This window comes from Lemur catta, chromosome 7 (assembly GCF_020740605.2).
Source record: "Lemur catta isolate mLemCat1 chromosome 7, mLemCat1.pri, whole genome shotgun sequence".
NCBI lineage: Eukaryota > Metazoa > Chordata > Mammalia > Primates > Lemuridae > Lemur > Lemur catta.
Window position 1 is genome coordinate 42,296,436 of NC_059134.1, and position 18,267 is coordinate 42,314,702.

An 18,267-nucleotide genomic window follows, 5' to 3' on the forward strand; every position below is an offset into this window, starting at 1 on the left:
TGCTTATATTGTTTTCTTATATAATAAAGAGGAAAGTTAAATATTTCAAACCTAGGTAAATAAAAGACCTAGGGTGCTCCTTGTTCCTACGCCTTTGTTCACGGGTCTTGCCTGCCTGCTGGGTCCTTGTCTGCATCTGCATGTCTGAGCCCCTTTTCCTGAGTGCTTCTCTTGTAGCTTCTCGTGGTGCTGGTGCAGGGTGTGTGGCGGGTACCCTGCAGGTACTGGTGGATTGGAATGAATGGAATAAACCCCAGGAAGCCTCCCTATCTCATGTCTGCTCTACTGCACTTGTGCCCCCAACCCCATTCCTCCCTGTGGGCCTGGGAGAAGCAGCCCTTTCTCAGTCCCTGGACAGACCTGAGTGCCCTTTTGGGCTGGTTAGTCTCAAATTTTCTGAAACATCAATGACTACGAAAGCAGGGAATTTTTTTTTTTTTTGAGACAGAGTCTCACTCTGTTGCCTGGGCTAGAGTACCGTGGCGTCAGCCTAGCTCACAGCAACCTCCAACTCCTGGGCTCAAGCAATCCTCATGCCTCAGCCTCCCAAGTGGCTGGGACTACAGGCATGTGCCACCATGCCCAGCTAATTTTTTTTCTATATATTTTTAGTTGTCCATATAATTTCTTTCTTTTTTTTGTGTTTTAATTTCTTTCTATGTTTAGTAGAGACGGGGTCTCACTCTTGCTCAGGCTGGTCTCAAACTCCTGAGCTCAAATGATTCTCCTGCTTGGCCTCCCAGAGTGCTGGGATTACAGGCATGAGCCACCATGCCCAGCTGGAAAATATTTTTAAAATATCTTAGTGGCACTCTATCAAGAAACCATGACAGAGGACTCCCAATTAAAGGGTTGTTATATATCAAGTCTGTGTTAGAAATGAACAGCCTACAGTTCTATAGTCCAGAGACTGATTTATAAACTATTAAACCACTGAGTTTGGGCCCTCTTTCTCAAAAAGAAGAGGTCAGATTTTAGCAGTCAGGCCAGCGGGTGGTGGGGCCAGGAAAGGCATCAACAGAGCAGCAATTGTTATTCTAGAACATCTGTTCCAGATTTTTCCAGTATACCTACTTGTACCTTTTTCAACAGAGACAATTTGTTAATTGGGTAATCAAATGTGATCCAACTCCTGTGCCTTTGTAAGTCTTTTCAAATAAATAATTTTACAAATTAAAGAGAAAAAAAAACTTCATTGTCACAGCATCTGTTCAGATTTTTTTTGCTGTAGAAAATACTGTAGTTAAAACTATATAGCTCCTTTTCCAAGAAAACTGATGCCTCCCAGGGAAAGACGGAGAATTCTGAGGCTAAGATGAAGGGGAGATGTCAGGGTTGGAGAAACCTCATTTCTTATTTACACCTACCTCCCTCTATAGTCCACTTCACCTCTATCTTATACCTCCTTTGCCTCCTACTGGCTTCTAATAAATGTATATTTGCTCCCTCATTTGACCCAAACAGTATGAGGATGGACTACACTGTACCTTCTCTTTCTTTTTCGGCCCCATTAGCGCCTGACACAGCGCCCAACATGCATTAAGTGCTTTAAAAGGCTCTTGGAATGAATGAGAATAGTTTTCTGCTGAGTGAAAGCTCTCTGAGTCACCTTCCATCCCTCTGTCCCCTCTCTCAGCTCCTCGGTGTCAGGGAGACTCTGAGGGCAGTAGGTCTTGTGGGGGAAGAGGCCGGAACCAAACCTGCCTCCAGTTTTTCCCACTTCAAGTCCCACTCATTTTATTCAAAGTCTGGAAGACTCATAGAGAGGATCAATTTTCCCCAAATTGAGCACTCATAAAGAGGATTTATTTCCCCAAGACAGCAGCTGTAGCAGATTTTTCTTTGAGGGCAGGGCTCTCCCTCTACAAAGGGGGTGGGTGTGGACAAGCCACCGCGGCCCGCTGGGGGCGTGGGCTCCCCAGAAGGCGGCCCACAGTGCAGGGCCAGCTCAGCTATTCTTGTGGATGCTGTCAATGTCCTCACACCACACCTCAAGCCAGTTCCCCAGCACCTCATCCTTACTGCTGTAAAAATGAATTTACCGCCCCCGTCACCAACCTACTGATTCTCTTTTATTTCCTTCTCAGAACTCCCATTTTCAGCCACTTCTTTCCATTTTGCTGCTTCTGTCCTGTAGGTTAAGGGACCACTGCAAGAGCCTTTGATAAGTCTCCCTGCTCTGGCTTTGCCTGCCTCCAACTCATTTTCCACACAGCAGCCAGAGCTATTTTTTAAAGTTATAAATCAGCTAACTCCCCTGCTCAGAATCCTCCATTGGTTTACCTTCACACTTGGAATAAAAACTCCAGGCTCCTTCGCATGGCTGCATGATCTGCCCTCCTCTCCTGCCAGCAGCCCCTCCTTTGCAGCCCACTGGCCTCCCTGCAGTGGGGTCTTTGCCTTTGCTGCCTCCTCTCTCTGAAATGATCCACTCCCCAGCCCTGCCAGCGGTTGCCTCCTTCCTAAGAGAGGATGTTACCTGCAGAGGAGTTACCTCCCTCACCCCAGCACTGTCACACCACCCTGCTTCCTTTCCTCCTGGAAGTTGGTATTACTTGCAATTGTCTACTTCACTTATTTCTTTACCTGTTTTTTGTTTGCTTCCACCTTATAAAAAGGTACAGACAGCACACAGATTTGCAAATACATTGTTCTGGGTTGACCTTCTCTTTTGGTGAGAGGATTCCTAAAAGCTGTAGTTGTATACATACACTCTTTAAAGACTATTATCAGCAGCTTCAGAGTAGTTAGGTTTAGTCAACAAAAAGGTTAAAGAATTATTGTTCATTTTTAGTTGTGACAATGGAATGGTGGTCATGTATCTGAAAAGCCCAGCTTTTTTAGAGATACATATAAAAATATTCAATACTTGTGGATGAAATGAAATGATGTCTGAGATTTGCTTCAGAAAAGATCATGGCAGGGCATGGGGGATGGAAATGGGTGGGAGTGCTGAGGAACGGGCTGTAAGTTGGGTAAGGCATGCATGAGGGTTCATTGCAGTAATACTAGTCTTTCTACTTCTGTATATGTTTGAAATTTTCCATAATAAAAAGTCATTATGGAAAATGTATGGAAATCTTAGGCAAGGTAGCATGAGAAAAACCAAATTAAAAAAAAAAAAAAAGACCAAAAAAAAAAAAAGATAAAAATTCTTACATTGCCACATACCTGTCCTAGACGTGCAAAGGCTCTGACACACATTTCAGATCATGCCAACTCAAGCTCATCCTTGGATTGGGCTGTAACATCTCATTTTAGCAGCAGGCAAAGAATGTCAGCCTGTGAAAGCAGGGAACTTAGGTCTAGTGCTTGGAGGGATGTACCACTCCAAGCCCCTTGACCAGCGCCTGGGAATACACAGGCACACAATAAACATTGTAAAATAACTAAATTGCTCATTTTGGTTAATGGCATCAGCATCATCCCAGTCACCTCGGCTATACCTTCAGGGCCACCATTGCTGCCACCTGCTCCACGTGCTCTCACAGTCCTTCCCCAACGCCAACACCCTTCATCACCTCTCCCCTCCACGTTGCAACAGCCCCTGACTGGTCTCTCTACTGCCAGCCCCTGCCCTCCCAAAAGCATGCTTTAAATGCTACCAGAGAGCTTTCCAAAGCATGCTGAAACCTGTTTGAAAAAGTTCATTGGTTCCTCAGTCTGGCTCTATGTTAGTTACAGGCATATTTTATCTTTCATAATATCTCATAGATAGACGGCAAAGCTCTCTCACATATGTCCTTTGATGAAATCCCCACAGCGCTCTGAGGCAGAGGTTGCTTTACATATGAAGAAACTGGGACTCAAAGACCCAAAATTAAACAGCTGGTAAGTGACAGAGCTTGGACAATAATTTAGTGCTCTCAAGATAAGGAGTCACATGTCACATTTTCTTTATCGATTCATCCATTGATGGACACTTAGGTTGATTCCCTGTATTGGCTATTGTGAACAGTGCTGCAATAAACATGGGAGTGCAGGTATCTCTTCAGTATATTGCTTTCCTTTCCTTGGGATATATACCCAGAGATGGGAGTGCTGCATCATATGGTAGTTCTATTTCTAGTTTTTTGAGAAAACACCACACTGTTTTCCATAATGCCTGCACTAATTTACATTCTGACTTGTACACAACAGTGTACAGTGTACAAGTGTAAAAGTGTCCCCCTTTCTTTGCATCCTTGCTAGCATTTGTTATATTTTGGAATGGTAATAGCCATTCCAACCGGGGTGAGATGATATCTCATTGTGGTTTTGATTTGCATTTCCCTGGTGATTAGTGATGTTGAACATTTTTTCATGTACCTGTTGGCCATTTGTATATCTTCTTTGGAGAAATGTCTTCAAGTATTTTGCCTATTTTTTAATCAGACTATTTGATTCTTTGCCATTGAGTTGTTTGAATTCCTTATATATTCTGGTTATTAATCCTCTGCTGGATGGATAGTTTGTTAATATTTTTCTCCCATTCTGTAGAGTGTCTCTTTGCTTTGTTGATTGTTTCCTTTGCTGATAGAAGATTTTTTAGCTTAATATAATCCTATTCAGCCACAAAAAAAAAAACCAAAAAACAAAAAACAAAATCCTGTCATTTGCAGCAACATGAATGGAATTTGAGGTTATTAAACGAAATAAGCCAGGCACAGAAAAACAAATATCACATGTTTCCACTCCCATGTGGGAGCTAAAACAGTGGATCTTATAAAAGTGGAACGGTGGTTACCAGAGGCTGGGAAGGACAACAGGGAAGGGGGAATGAAGAGAAGTCCAGTAAAGGGTACAAAAATACAGATAGATGAAAGGAATAAGCTCTAGTATTCAATAGTACAGTAGGTAAATTATAGTTACAAATAATGTATTGCATATTTCAAAATAGCCATAAGAGAAATTCCCAAAAGAAAAATGTTTGAGGTGAACTTAATTACTCTGATTTGATCATTACACACCATATAAACAGGTATAAAAAAAACACATGTACCCCCCAAATATGTACAACAATATATAATATGTACAATTATATATCAATAAAAAAATTTTTAGAAAAGAATAAGGAGTTAATGGGAAGGAATGGGATTTGGTTGGGGGTGGGGGGATGGGGAATAGACAGAATGAATTTGATTGTTCATATCTTTTCTGGATTCTTCTGTATTTTTTTTTAAATTACAATGAGGTAGAGAATTTCAGTTGAGAAATCACTTGAATCCCAGGAGGGCTGGTTCTCTAAGCAAAGCTGCCCAATAGGAGGTCAAGTGTACTTCCCGGCAGGGGGTCTGGCAGGACCTAAAGAGAATGGGAGAGCTTTTTGGCAGTGACTGAGTGTGGACAGCCCCAAGCCACTTCTAGAGGCCTGTGGTAAGGCCTGCTGTGTTAGTTCCTTCTCTTTCCAGGAACCTGCAGTAAAGACTAATAGGTTACAAATTGGAGGCTTGTGGACCAGGTCCTGCTAGTTATAATCTTCTGGCCCATATAGTGCTAAATAAGTTTTGAGCCAACATTTGCAAATGTCCATTCTATATGGCTCCTGCCTAAAAATCAGAAGCTCTGATATCTACCACCTGTCTTCCAGCATGGCCACCATGGGCTGGGCTGCATGGCAGCTGCCCTCCAAGAAAGGCTGTGCCTCAACCCCTACCGGAGTACATCTGCTTATTCATCATGCCTGCCTGGATCCAGGAAGCACCTAAGTTTGGGACCCCAAAACTTCATTATTCTTTTAAGACATTTGGAGCAAACGCCATCCTAACATGAGATGGGGCCATGAGGTTATAGAGCTCTTTGTGGACTATTGAATTTTTTTCAATGATAACATATTATTTGTATATAAAACCCATGTGTATAAGGAGAAAACTAACCATCCAGTGGTGTTTCCATCAGTCCACAGCTGCCTGACCTGTGTGCTTTAACCTTATGTCCCTGTAATCTGGGCATATGGGCTGTGCCCATCCACCCCATAGCCCTACCTCTGAGCTCATGCTGTCACTCTCACCAAGAGCATTCTTCTCACCCACTGAAAACCCACAAAAACGGGGACCTCCTTGGATTCATGCTTACCTCCTTCAAATCATCTGCTATGCATTTATAAACATATACATATGTGGTCCTTAGTAGCCTAAATGATTCATACTGTAAACATTAATCTTCAACTAGAATGCAGGACATTCTAGAATAAGTGCAGAAATTGTGCCTGAATTGTTCACTGTTGTATCCCCTGCACCTGTACCGGTGCTGGATATGTATTTGTTCAACAAGTAAAACGAATGAGTAAACTTGTTTTCTGGTTTAGACTGTCTTAGAGATGGTTCCATTCCAGTATATATAGCTCTATTAAATTCTTTTGAATGGCTGTGTAGCATTAGTACAGCATAATAAACACTCCATGGCATTTATATTTTTTCCTATCTTACAATATTTTAAACAGCATTGTATTGATCATCTTCTGTCTTTATATAAACACACGTATGCTAGTAATTTTTGTACAAATAAATTCTAGAAAGTGGATTTTGTGGGAAGTCAAAGGGTATGAACATTTAAAATTTTAATATAAAAAGCCAAATAGTGCTCTTAAAAGACTATACCAATTTCTAGTTCCAGCAAAGTTACCAGTTTTATTTGGCCAAATGGATTTTAGTCCCCCTTTTCTTATGGGGAAGAGAGGGAGAAGGAGGACAGAGGAAAGTCTGGAAGAGGAAGAGGAGGATGGCTGTGCAAAAAATAAGGAAGCTGTGCCCTGCAGGACCCCACAGGGCAGAGGTGAATGGGAGGCACTCAATTTACTTTTATACACATTATGAGCTTACTGCTTAATCTGGAATGTTCTATTGGCTGCAGGTGTTGTTCTCTGAAATACTTGTGGAAAGGTTGTCAGAACACAGGAAACTGTTGCCAGGAAAAAAGAAGGGAAATTATAATTTGTTCTCCATTATTATTGTAAGAGTATCACCATACATATGAGAAACAAAGTTGTTTTCAAGGCATTTTCACCTATATTATTATTATTATTATTTTGAGACAAGGTGTCACTCTTTCACCCGAGTTAGAGTACAGTGGCATCTTCATAGCTCACTGAAACCTCAAACTCCTGGGCTTGAGTGATCCTCCTGCTTTAGCCTCCTAAGTAGCCCAACTAATTTTTCTATTTTTTGTAGAGATGGGGTCATACTCTTCTGCTCAGTCTGGTCTTGAACTCTTGGCCTCACACTATCCTCCCACCTCAGCCTCCCAAAGTGCTACGAATTATAGGCATGGGCCGTCGCTCCTGGCCTTCACCTCCTTCACCTATATTATCGTATGTAACATTCAGAAGAACCCTGTTGGCGTATTTCTCCATTTTTATTGATCCTCCCGAAGCACAGAAAATCCAAGTGATTAGCCCAAATCACTTGGTCAAAGGCATAGACAAGAATTAAATCTCCATCTGCTCAGCCCAGCTCTCTTTCCTCCAGAGCCTGCACATTTCAGGAAACATGCCCTTGAGTCAAATGTAGTTCACAGAAACACATCTGAGATTCTTTAGTGAATGTGTCCCAACGTGACACCTTCAACATATTGTTTAGGACTGGTCATGCTGACATGACACTATGGCACCAAAAAGGAGAAAATGATTCCTAAGAAAAGAGCTTCTGTGTGTGCACTTGACTCAAATGAGATAATATCCCAAATAGTGTAGAGCCTCCGGAATGATCATTGCGGTCAAAAAAATGAATACATGTAGCCCTCCCATGCAAAAACTTTTCAGCTTGGGGCCTAGTTTTAAAACAACAATAAAAGCAAACAAAAACTTGACTATGTTCTCAAGGGCAAAAATTATTTTATTTACCTTCGTCTTGCCAACGCCTAGCATAGTGCGTGGCACGTAGAAGGCGCTTCAGTATCTGCTGGATAGTAACAGTGACAGCACACTCATGTTTAAAAACACAAAAAGCAATAATTTCTCTTGAGTTGCTAAAGAGGAGCACAAATATTTGAATAGAGGTTCTTGCCTACGTACAGCGTATGTGCATTTTCTGAGACACATAGAAGGTATAAAAATTAAGAGCAGTGACTTCAAAGCCCAGGTTTCTATGAAAAGTCTGTTCAAGACAATTTAGGCTTTCTCGAACGCTCTCCTCAAATTCCTTCCAGGTTCTGTCCACTGCCTGCACTCCTAGATGTTTGTCACAGCCGCATCCCACTTCCAGGTACCAAACGCTGTATTAGTTACCTGTTGCTGCCTAACAATGTCATATAAAATTAGCATCTGAAAACAGCATTTATTATCTTTCTGTGGATCAGGAATTTGGGTGTGGTTAGCTGGGTGTCTGTGGCTCAAGGTTTCCCACAAGGCTGCAGTGTGTTGGCTGGGCCTGCAGCCATCCCAAGTGACACGGGGTGGGTGGGGTAGGGTGGGGAGACCTACTTCCAGGCTCTCTCACCTGGCAGTTGGCAGGCTTGAGGTCTTCTCTAGCAGCTGGTCGAAGACATCAGTGCCTTGCCACCTGGGCCTCTCCACAGAGCAGCTCACAATTGGACAACTGGCTTCCCGCAAAGCCAAAGAGTGGGAGTGAGAACCGTGCAGCCTTTCTGTACCTCACCTGGGACTATTCCATTTATGAGGCGGAGTCCCCAGGTCCAGCCCACACCTCCATGGGCAAGGGTCACACAAAAGCATGAACACCAGAGGTGGGAGTCACTGGGGCCAACTGCCACGTTTACCTTCTCACCACACACACCTTCCAGTCTGTTCTTTTTTGCTTTTCCCCTTCCTTCCTCACTCCCCACTTCCTTCCAGCACTCACTGGGAGTCCACCCTGGTGCAGGGGTGACACCAGGCATTGGGAATACAAAGCCCACGAACACTAAGGATCCAATAAAATAACAGTTTCCCAACCTTCAGCCACTCACCATTTTAGTCATATACATGGACTTCTTAAGCCTTTTCTTATTCAATGTTTTTCTTTAAACGGATTCGCCTGTGAAGCATGGCCTCATCCTAAGCCGGGGGTTCTCCACCCTGGGTCCCCATTGACAACGCATAGGGAGGCTGTTTAACCTACAGGTGAAGGGGTACGATTGACATCGGGAACCCACTGCATTGCCCCCCACTTGCTTTACCAGGCACTTAAGCCCCACCCACGCGGTCCCCAGTGGGGAGGTGACAGTTACCTGAGAAGAGACCCACTCTTTTGTCTTTGGAAACAGGCTCCAAGCTCTGCCCCTCTTGTTCCCGTCTGTTCCGCCCTCCACACCATGCCCACCCTTAGCCCTTTCCAGGTATTCATCAACCAAGCGACAACACGACCTTGCTCCAGTGAGACACAGATCTCCTTCACAAAAACGAGACTTCGCGTTTGTTGGCTTTTTAAAAAGAAAATGGAACATTGTTGTGGGCACTTGCGACCCCCAGTGGTAGAGAAGGGAAAATACCTCCAGCGGTGGTGGGCGCGGGAGAAGGGAAGGAAGCATCTCTCACCAGCTCTCTGGAGCCTCTGCCTACAGGACAGACGCAAAACAATGTCGACAGGGGGCTAAAGCTATCACACAAACAATGAAACACCTCCACCTCTCACCCCTTGTCCTGAGCAGTTTTATTCTCATCTAAGGCAAGTAGCAACTGGTATCTCCAAAAATAGCCAGAAGATATAAATGCCCTGTTGGACCTGCATCTTGCCCTTGGCCTTTTGGAGTTTAAGGACTGCTGGTGACCACAGTCCACCAAAACCACCCCCACTCCTGCCTGGCCGCCACCCCCAATGCTGCTCAGTTCAGTCCATGAGCAGCCACCTATGCCAGGCTCCGGGCTAGTACTGAGATGGTGGGACAATGCCCATTCTTTCCAGGTCACCTGTCTGGATGTCCTGTCCTCCATGTGCTCTGATTCTGCAAGGCATTCATTTAACAAATACTAATAGAGTACCTATTGTATGCCTTGCACTGTTTTAAGCGATGAACAAGTAAGACCCTGCTCTCAAGAAGCTTGCATTCTTAGCTACTGAACATTACATTCTTGTCTTTACTCAAACCGTAGGCCCCAGACCCTGCCAGAAGGAAAGAAATCTTAGTGATCACCCAACTCCTTTCCTCTGCAAGTGGATTACTGAAGCCCACGGAAGTTATGTACCTGGCCTGAGGTCACAGGAGACACAGCAGACTCTGGACTAGAACCCAGTTTCCCAGCTCTAGATAAATGTTGAGACACTCACAACAATGGATACAAAGTTATTCGTCTGGATGCATTTTGGGAAAGTTAAGAGACATAGAAAGCGGACATATTTTAATATGTTAATCTATTTTAAAATAAATCAATATTTCAGAACATCAACTGGTAAATAAACTAGGAAAATAGAAGTAATTATATCTTTTGGGCTTAAAAGCAAAGTATCTTCAGGGACTCACAGGCTCCTCATGGGGTTTCTGCTCCACCCCCCTGAATTTGCACAGGATTCATCTGGAATCATCCTCCATGAGTGAGGGGGGCAGAGGGACAGATGCAGTGAGGCTGTGCAATGTGGGAGGCGCTTCTCAAACATCCCCCCGTCTCTCCCCAGTACCCTTACTGATCAAGACGACTAATTATGTCCCAGGGGACCTGGGGAGATAATCCTATGCTGCAGTAGCAAAAGCAAAACTGTTTTGAAGTCTCATATTTTATTATAAGAACTCATGTGAATGCTGCCTTCTGATGCACTAGTATATCACTATGTTTAACATAAAAATAATATTTTTATCCAAATCTCTGAATAAAATCAACTCTGCAGAAACATATACCATCTTCATGCAGAATACCTTACCCATTCCCCCTGGGCCTAAGGGTGCTCAGTTTGAGGGGGCATAGAGACCATGGTAACCATCACAGGGCCAGGCAGACCTGGTTCCAATCCCAGTTCTCCTGTTTCCTATCTTTGCGGTGCCGGCAAAGTAACTTACTGCTCTGAAACTCAGTTTTCTTATCTGTAAAAGCAACCCAGAGCTCTGAGCTCTGAAGAGAGCCAGAACCACTGAGAATGTTAATACCATTGTCAGTGCAGTGTTTTACAAGTTACCACGCATTCTCCACGTGTTACTTTGATAAGGCACCTTGATGTGGTGGGACAAGAGCAGGCTCTGGAAGCCAGTAAATGTCAGCTTAGGCTCGGCTCTGCCACAGAGGGGCTCTCTGAAGCTCTTTTGTGAGCTTCCACGCCTCCTCCGTACGGAGGCATGATAATGATGTTGCGGGTTACTGTGGAGACTAAACATAAAGTGCATATAAGGTGTGCAGGCCTCAGTAAGAGGTAAGGCTCCGCAGTGTCTGGGGACAGCCGCAGCCGGTGAGTGGCCAGCTCTGCAGTCAGACAGGCTTGACTCTCACTAGCTGGGTGGCCTTGGGCAAGCTACTTAACACTGTGTACCTCAACTTCCTTTGTCCGTCAAAGAAGGATGAAAACAGTACTCTCTCGGAGAGTTGTGAAGGTAAAATGAGTGAATGTAAGACACGCTCACAATAGTGGCTGACTCAGTGTTGAGGATTGCAGTAAGGACCTAGAGCAGCTGGGCACATCGTCATCCTCACCACAGTTAGGGAGGCAGAGGCTTAGAGAGGTTCTCCTCCATCAACATGACTTCCCTTTCCCAAGTGGAAGATCTAGGACTTGAGCCCAGATTATCTGGCTCCAGATCCAGTGGCCTTTTCACTGTCTCCCACACAGGCCTGGGGGCTGCATACCTTATAGTAATTTATCTTCCACTGGAAGTCTTCAACCCCTCGTACAGGCCCATGGAGGTCTATGGCCACACGGTGTTCCCAGATATAAACAGCAAAGAGTCTCAGGCCAATTACTTCCAGTTCATGAAATAATGCTGTTATTACTTCCTGGAGAGGTTGGAGAATAGACAAAAGCTCCGTGCTTTGGTCATGACTCTAATGGAATTTCTCTCTGAGACTAAGCAACTCTCTTAGTTACCTTAAGATTCTAAAGCGAGGCACTATTGTTTTGATACTTACACAAGCCCAAAAGAGTTGTAAAATGTAAAAACTATAAGAGATAATGGATCGTGTCAACCAAAGAAAAAAATCAGGCTTTTAAAGAATTAAAGTTATTTCTATTCAGAGACTTACTGAGGACTGCCACCCAGGAGAGCCTTGCAGAGAGTTTCTGTTAGACTGCTCCAAGGCAGTGTTGCAGCCCACAGCTTGTATATCAGGTGGTGGAGGTTCTGCACGTGCTCAGAAGTTATGCTAGAGCCAAATCTCATCAAGGTTTGGGTGCGAGAGTCCATCGGGTTATAAATTACAGAGGCATAATCATCAATCCTGTCAGACGTTATCTTCTGGAAATGTCAAGGGCTAGGTCATTGAACTTGTCTTTTCTAAAAATGCAGTGATTCAGGCAAGAGGTGTGGGAACCTTTGCTCTATCCTGCTTATCATCCTCAAGGCATTCTGGAGGGTTGCCCTCAGTCCCTGAAGCAGGAGTAATGACGTCATGCTGACCAGCAAAGAGAGCGAACACGGCCTCTTCATGGCAAGGGCTGACTACGTGGCTGGCCAGAAACAGACGTTTGCTACTTTGTCTCCCAATCATTTTCCCCAAACAGATAAGGAAATTGAGGTCTAAGGAACGTAGATACCCTGACCTGCACTCCTATATTTGTTTGCATCTATTCTATTAAATAACCAGAGACTTCCTCATTTCAGCCCCACCAGTCCTGCTCCTCCACTGAACAGGAAAAAACAAAGAGCTGTTCTCTGCTCTATTGCTTTACTTTTGACACCAGATGTGTGGTTTTCCACATCCAGCAATTCTCCAATCCTCTGTGGACACCAACTGGTGTCTTATAACTTAACTCTGAGACTAACTAGCACAGAGTCAGCACAGACCCCACAGTTAAGGACTCAGTCCCTCAAGACTGCCCCCCACTTCAGATGCCAGTTGCAAGCCCCACGTTGTGACCTGTACTTTCGACCGACTGGCTATAAATGGAGGTTCCCACAACTTCCTCCTTGGGTTTAACCATTTGCCAGAATGGCTCATGGAACTCAGGGGAACACTTACTTACGTTTACTATAGAGGATATTAGAGGATATATATGAACTACCAGATGAAGAGGTACATAAGGCAAAGTATGTGGAAAGGGACACAGATCTTCCATGCCTTCTCTGGGTGCACCTCCTTCCAGATACCTCCATACGTTCAGCAACCCAGAAGCTCTCTGAAGCCCTTCCTTCTGGGCTTTCATGGAGGCTTCATTATACAGGCATGATTGATTAAATCATTGGCATTGGTGATTGACTCAACCTTCAGTACTAATTCCCCTTTCTGGAGGTGGTCAATATTGGAATGCTAAAGGCTCACATGAAAAATTTCAGTTTTCATTTTACTTCATTTTCAATGGAAGCTGATCCCTTGCTGATTTTTGAAATACCTTTTACTGGGCATGATTTTTCCTAAATGGCTGATACATCTCATCTTCCTTTGTCAACTTATTATCATCCCATCTGATGCTGACTAAAGGGAAAAAAGCAACCTTTTAAAGAGTTAAAGTTAGTTTTATTCAAAAGTCTCAGTGAGGACTATAGACCAAGTCCTACAGCCCAGGAGCAGTTCTGTCGACTGCTCCAGCACAGTTTCTCAGCCCACTGCTTATACACAGGTGGTGGGGGTTCAGTACGTGCAAAATCACATCAAACTTGCTCAGAAGTTACGTTAAAGCAGAATTGCATCAAGGTTTGGGTGTAAGAGTACATCTGGCTATAGATTACTGAAGTACATCTGGTTACAAATTGTGGAAATGTAATCACTAACCCCATCAGAAGTTATCTTATGTGTAAGAAAGGGCCAGGACTGGGGTCATTTATCTTTCAAGGAACATAGTGATTCAGGCAAGAGACGTGGGGCAGGGAGCCATGTGCTCTATCCTGTTTTGTCTTCAAAGTGTCTGCCAGAGAGCTGCATGTTCTTACAGAGTCGGGGGTTTAAGCAGAAATGACCAAACATGGCTTTTTATGTTTGCTACTCTGTATCACAGTGACTTTTTAATTTTTTCATTCATTTTTTTCATCCAACAAATTTTTTTTGCAGACCAAGTATGTGGTAGTCACTTTTCTAGGTGCCGGGAAACAGCTATGAAGAAAGAAAGATAAAAATCTCTGCCTTCATGAAGCTCACAATTTAGTGAGAAGGTGTGAGTGGGGTTAAATAGGGTGGTCAGTGTCACTTTCCCAGAAGGTGACATGGAGCTAAGGAAGCAAGCTATGCAACATCAGAGGGAAAAGCATTCCTGGCAGAGGGAACGTCCAGTGCAGATGCCCTGGTGCAGGTACAAGAGCAGGTGACAGTAAGATCAGAGAGGTAATGGGGGCAGGAGTGTATGTGCTGAATTGTGCAGGGCTGTGTGGTCCACCATGAGGATTCTGGCTTTCACTCTGAGTGAGGTGAAGGTTGCTGGAGGGTTTTAAACTGAGGAGAGACAGGATCTGACACGTGTTCTGAAAGGATCACTCCAGTTGCCATGTGGGGAACAGGGAGGGTGGCTTGGACCAGGGAAGTCATGGAGCCCAACAGAACATTGTAGAACTTCCCAGGGCTCAGGCAACCCTGGCCTCTTCTCCCTGAGGGGAGGGGGACCTGTAGTGAGACATGGTTTAGGTGACCCTATCTCCTCCTGTGGTGACAATTGCCTTGTACTCACTGGCAAGTCCAACCTAGTTGTCTTCACTGAGGTCACTGTTTCCATCTGGCTTTCTCAGTGTCACCTCGAACACAGCCTGTCTCATCCCCACAAAACATGCCCTACCACCTACCCAGTGCTAAACAGACATTTGGAAATTTATCTTTGATACCTGCCCCCGCTTCACCTCCACATTCATTTAGCTCCACTCTTGGAGTCATCGAGTTCTCTGGGCATCCTCTCTAAGCCACTGTTGTGTTTGTATCAGCCTCCCAACTAGACAAATGATGCCCGCTCCTGTGCCCCTTCAGCTCATCCCTTCCCTAAGCTGCAGGCAGAGAACTTTTAAAGATGATCTCACCAGATCACACATCTGGTTAAAAATCTTTAAATGCCTTCCCATTGCTCCTAGATAAATACCAAAGTCCTTGCAAAACAAAATCTGCATCATGTCCTGAACGATCTCACTCTTTCCTACATCTCCAGTCTTGTCCCATGCTCTCTCAGTCTTTCTGTTCCCTCCAGAAGCATTAACTGTCTTTGGCCCCTTCCCAGCTCGGGGCCTTTGCACATGATGCTCCTTCTGCCTAGAAGGCTCTTGCTCGCCCCCTTTGCCTTCCTATCCTCCAGGCCTCAGCTCATGCAGCTTTCCCAGGAAAACATCCACAGTCCCCAGATGGCATCAGAGCTCTCTCCCCACATGCTCACACCACCTTGAATTCCTCTTCCATGGCATTAGCACAGTTGGAATTCATTATTAACATAAATATTGTGGAATGTCCATCTTATAAGCTCTGTACCATGTCTGTCTTCTCATCATGGTATCTCCAGTTTTGGGTTTTTGGGTTTTTTTTAAGGTTTCTAGAATCCACCTCTTTTTTTTCCCCAATTTTATTTTATTTTTGGTCAGTTATTTTTATTTTTTTAAGTGACAAATAATAATTGTACATATTCATGGGGTACATAGTGATGTTTTGATTTATATTGTATGGTGACAGCTCACGGTAATTAGCATATCCATCATCTCAAACATTTATCATTTCTTTGTGTTGGGAACATTAAATTTCCTCCTTCTAGCTATTTGAAACTGTATAATGTATTATTATTAACTATAGTCATCCTATAGTGGTGTAGAACTGTGGTCCCCAACCCCTGGGCCACAGACGGGCACAGGCACTGGGCACCAATCATCGGAATGCCAGGAACCGGGCTGCACAGCAGGAGGCAAGTGGCAGAGGAGTGAGCAAAGCCCCACCTGCACCCACAGCCGCATCACCACCAGAGGGTCCCCCCTACCCCCATCAGATCAATTGAGGCATTAGAAGCGCAAACCCCACTGCAAAGGGGGTGTGCGAGGGATACAGGTTGCTCGCTCCCCATGAGAGTCCAATGCCTGATGATCTAAGGTGGAGCCGAGGTGGCCACCCCCCTACCCATCCATGGCAAAACTGTCTTCCATGAAACTGGTCTCTGGTGTCAGAAAGGTTGGGGACCTTTTTGGCACCAGGTTCTAGTGTAGAGCTCTAGAACTTATTCCTCCTATCTAGATGTAATTTTGTGTGCATTAACAAATCTCTTCCCATTTGTCCCTTCCTCTTACCTAACCAGCCTCTAGTGTCCTCTGTTCTGTTTTTTACTTCTATGAGATCAGCTTTTTATTAGCTTTCACGTGAGTGAGAATACACAGTTTGTAACTTTTTGCTCCTGGCTTCTTAATGTAATGTCCTCCTGTTGCCGTGTATTGGTGGATTGAAGATAACTTTTTTTTAGAGACAGGGTCTCCCTGTCATCCAAGCTGGAGTGCGGAGTGCAGTGGCACAATCATAGCTCTCTGCAACCTCAAACTCCTGGGCTCAAAGTGTCCTTCTGCCTCAGCCTCCTGAGAAGCTGGCACTACAGAGCACACCACCACCATGCCCAGCTACTTCTTTTCATTTTTCTAGAGACAGGGTTTTGCTATTTTGCTGAGGCTGGTCTTGAACTTCTGGCCTCAAGCGATCCTCCTGCCTCAGCCTCCAGAGTCACTGGGATTACAGGCGTGAGCTCCTGAGTCCATCCTGTAAACTTTAATTAGTAAGAATATTTACACCATGCAAATATTCTAGTTCCACTCAAGTGGATTACCGTCCTTGGAAGAGGAGGGCCCAAATCCCAAAGTGAAAGCAGAGCATCCTCTTTCTGCTCTCAGGCCATGGGATCCCGAGTAGCAGCTCCAAGAAGGATCCTCAGGGGCGATCTAAGCCAGGTCAGGATTAGAGATTGAGAGAATGAGGGTGGAGGAGAAAAAAGGGAGGAAGGACTGGACATAGGCTCGAGGTTAGGGAGTTCCTAGAATACTTATGTCTCCAGCTACATATTTTCATTAGATGCTCAGGCTCCCCCTGTGTGAGGGGAAAACACGGCCATTCCCAAGGCTGGTTCAGTATCAGATTAACATATGCCCATCCCCAGGGACATTCAGAAGCCATTGGAGTTTCATGCAGTGTCAATGTTAATTTAGAATTTGGATAAATATTTTTGCATAATAAAAAGGCTTTTTTATTTCAGTGTTATTTTCTGCAGCATTATTCATAATAGCAAGAAGAAAAGGGGGAAATGCCTTTTGAATTTTTTGACTGACACTCAACTAACATCAGTTCTCTTTTCCTTTTCCACTCGTCCTGATCTTCCACTTCCAGATTTACAAACCTGTGTTTCACAGGGTTGTTATGAGATTAAAATAAAACAAAACATGTATATGCTCAGCACAATTGCCATTTACTAGTAACCATGATTTATTGAAATGATATAATGATAAAAAGAATATGAATGTATTTATTACCACTGAACTGTATGCTTAAAAATGGTAAAGACCTAATGGTTAGGTTGAAAAAAATTAATAAAAAAATGATAAACTTACCATTCTGGGAGGCTGAGGTGGGAGGATCATTTGAGCTGAGGAATTCAAGACCAGCCTGAGCAAGAGCGAGACTCCATCTCTAATAAAAAAAAAAATAGAAAGAAATTAGTTGGACAACTAAAAATAGATGGAAATAATTAGCCGGGCATGGTGGCGCATGCCTGTAGTCCCAGCTTCTCGGGGGGCTGAGGCAGGAGGATTGCTTGAGCCCAGGAGTTTGAGGTTGCTGTGAGCTAGGCTGACGCCACGGCACTCTAGCCTGGGCAACAGAGTGAGACTCTATCTCAAAAAAAAAAAAAAAAAAAAAAAAAAGATAAGGATAGTAAATTATTTCTGTATATTTTACCTCAAAAAATTTTTTAAAAAATAAATGACATAATGCAAAGATTCCTAACACATGATAGGCATTTAACACATTTGCTAAAACAAAACAAAGCAACTAAAAAACGGGTGGAAAATAGCTAAACTTAAAAGGACAACCCTCTCCCCTTCCAGGCTTCCATGAATGTGTCCTGAGCTAGAGTAATGGAAATAAACCAGACTTCAAACTTGGGATATTCCCAATGATTCCAAAGAAGGTAACAAAATCCAGGCTTTGGCATAAGTTCTCCTAAAACACAAACAGTGCAAAGCTCTCTGTCTGCAAAGCCACCACTCTTGTTCTCAAATGGTCACTCAGAAGGCCCATTGGTCCTACAGCAGCAAGGACTTTGAGTTTCCACCCATAGTGGCTGTCTCCTG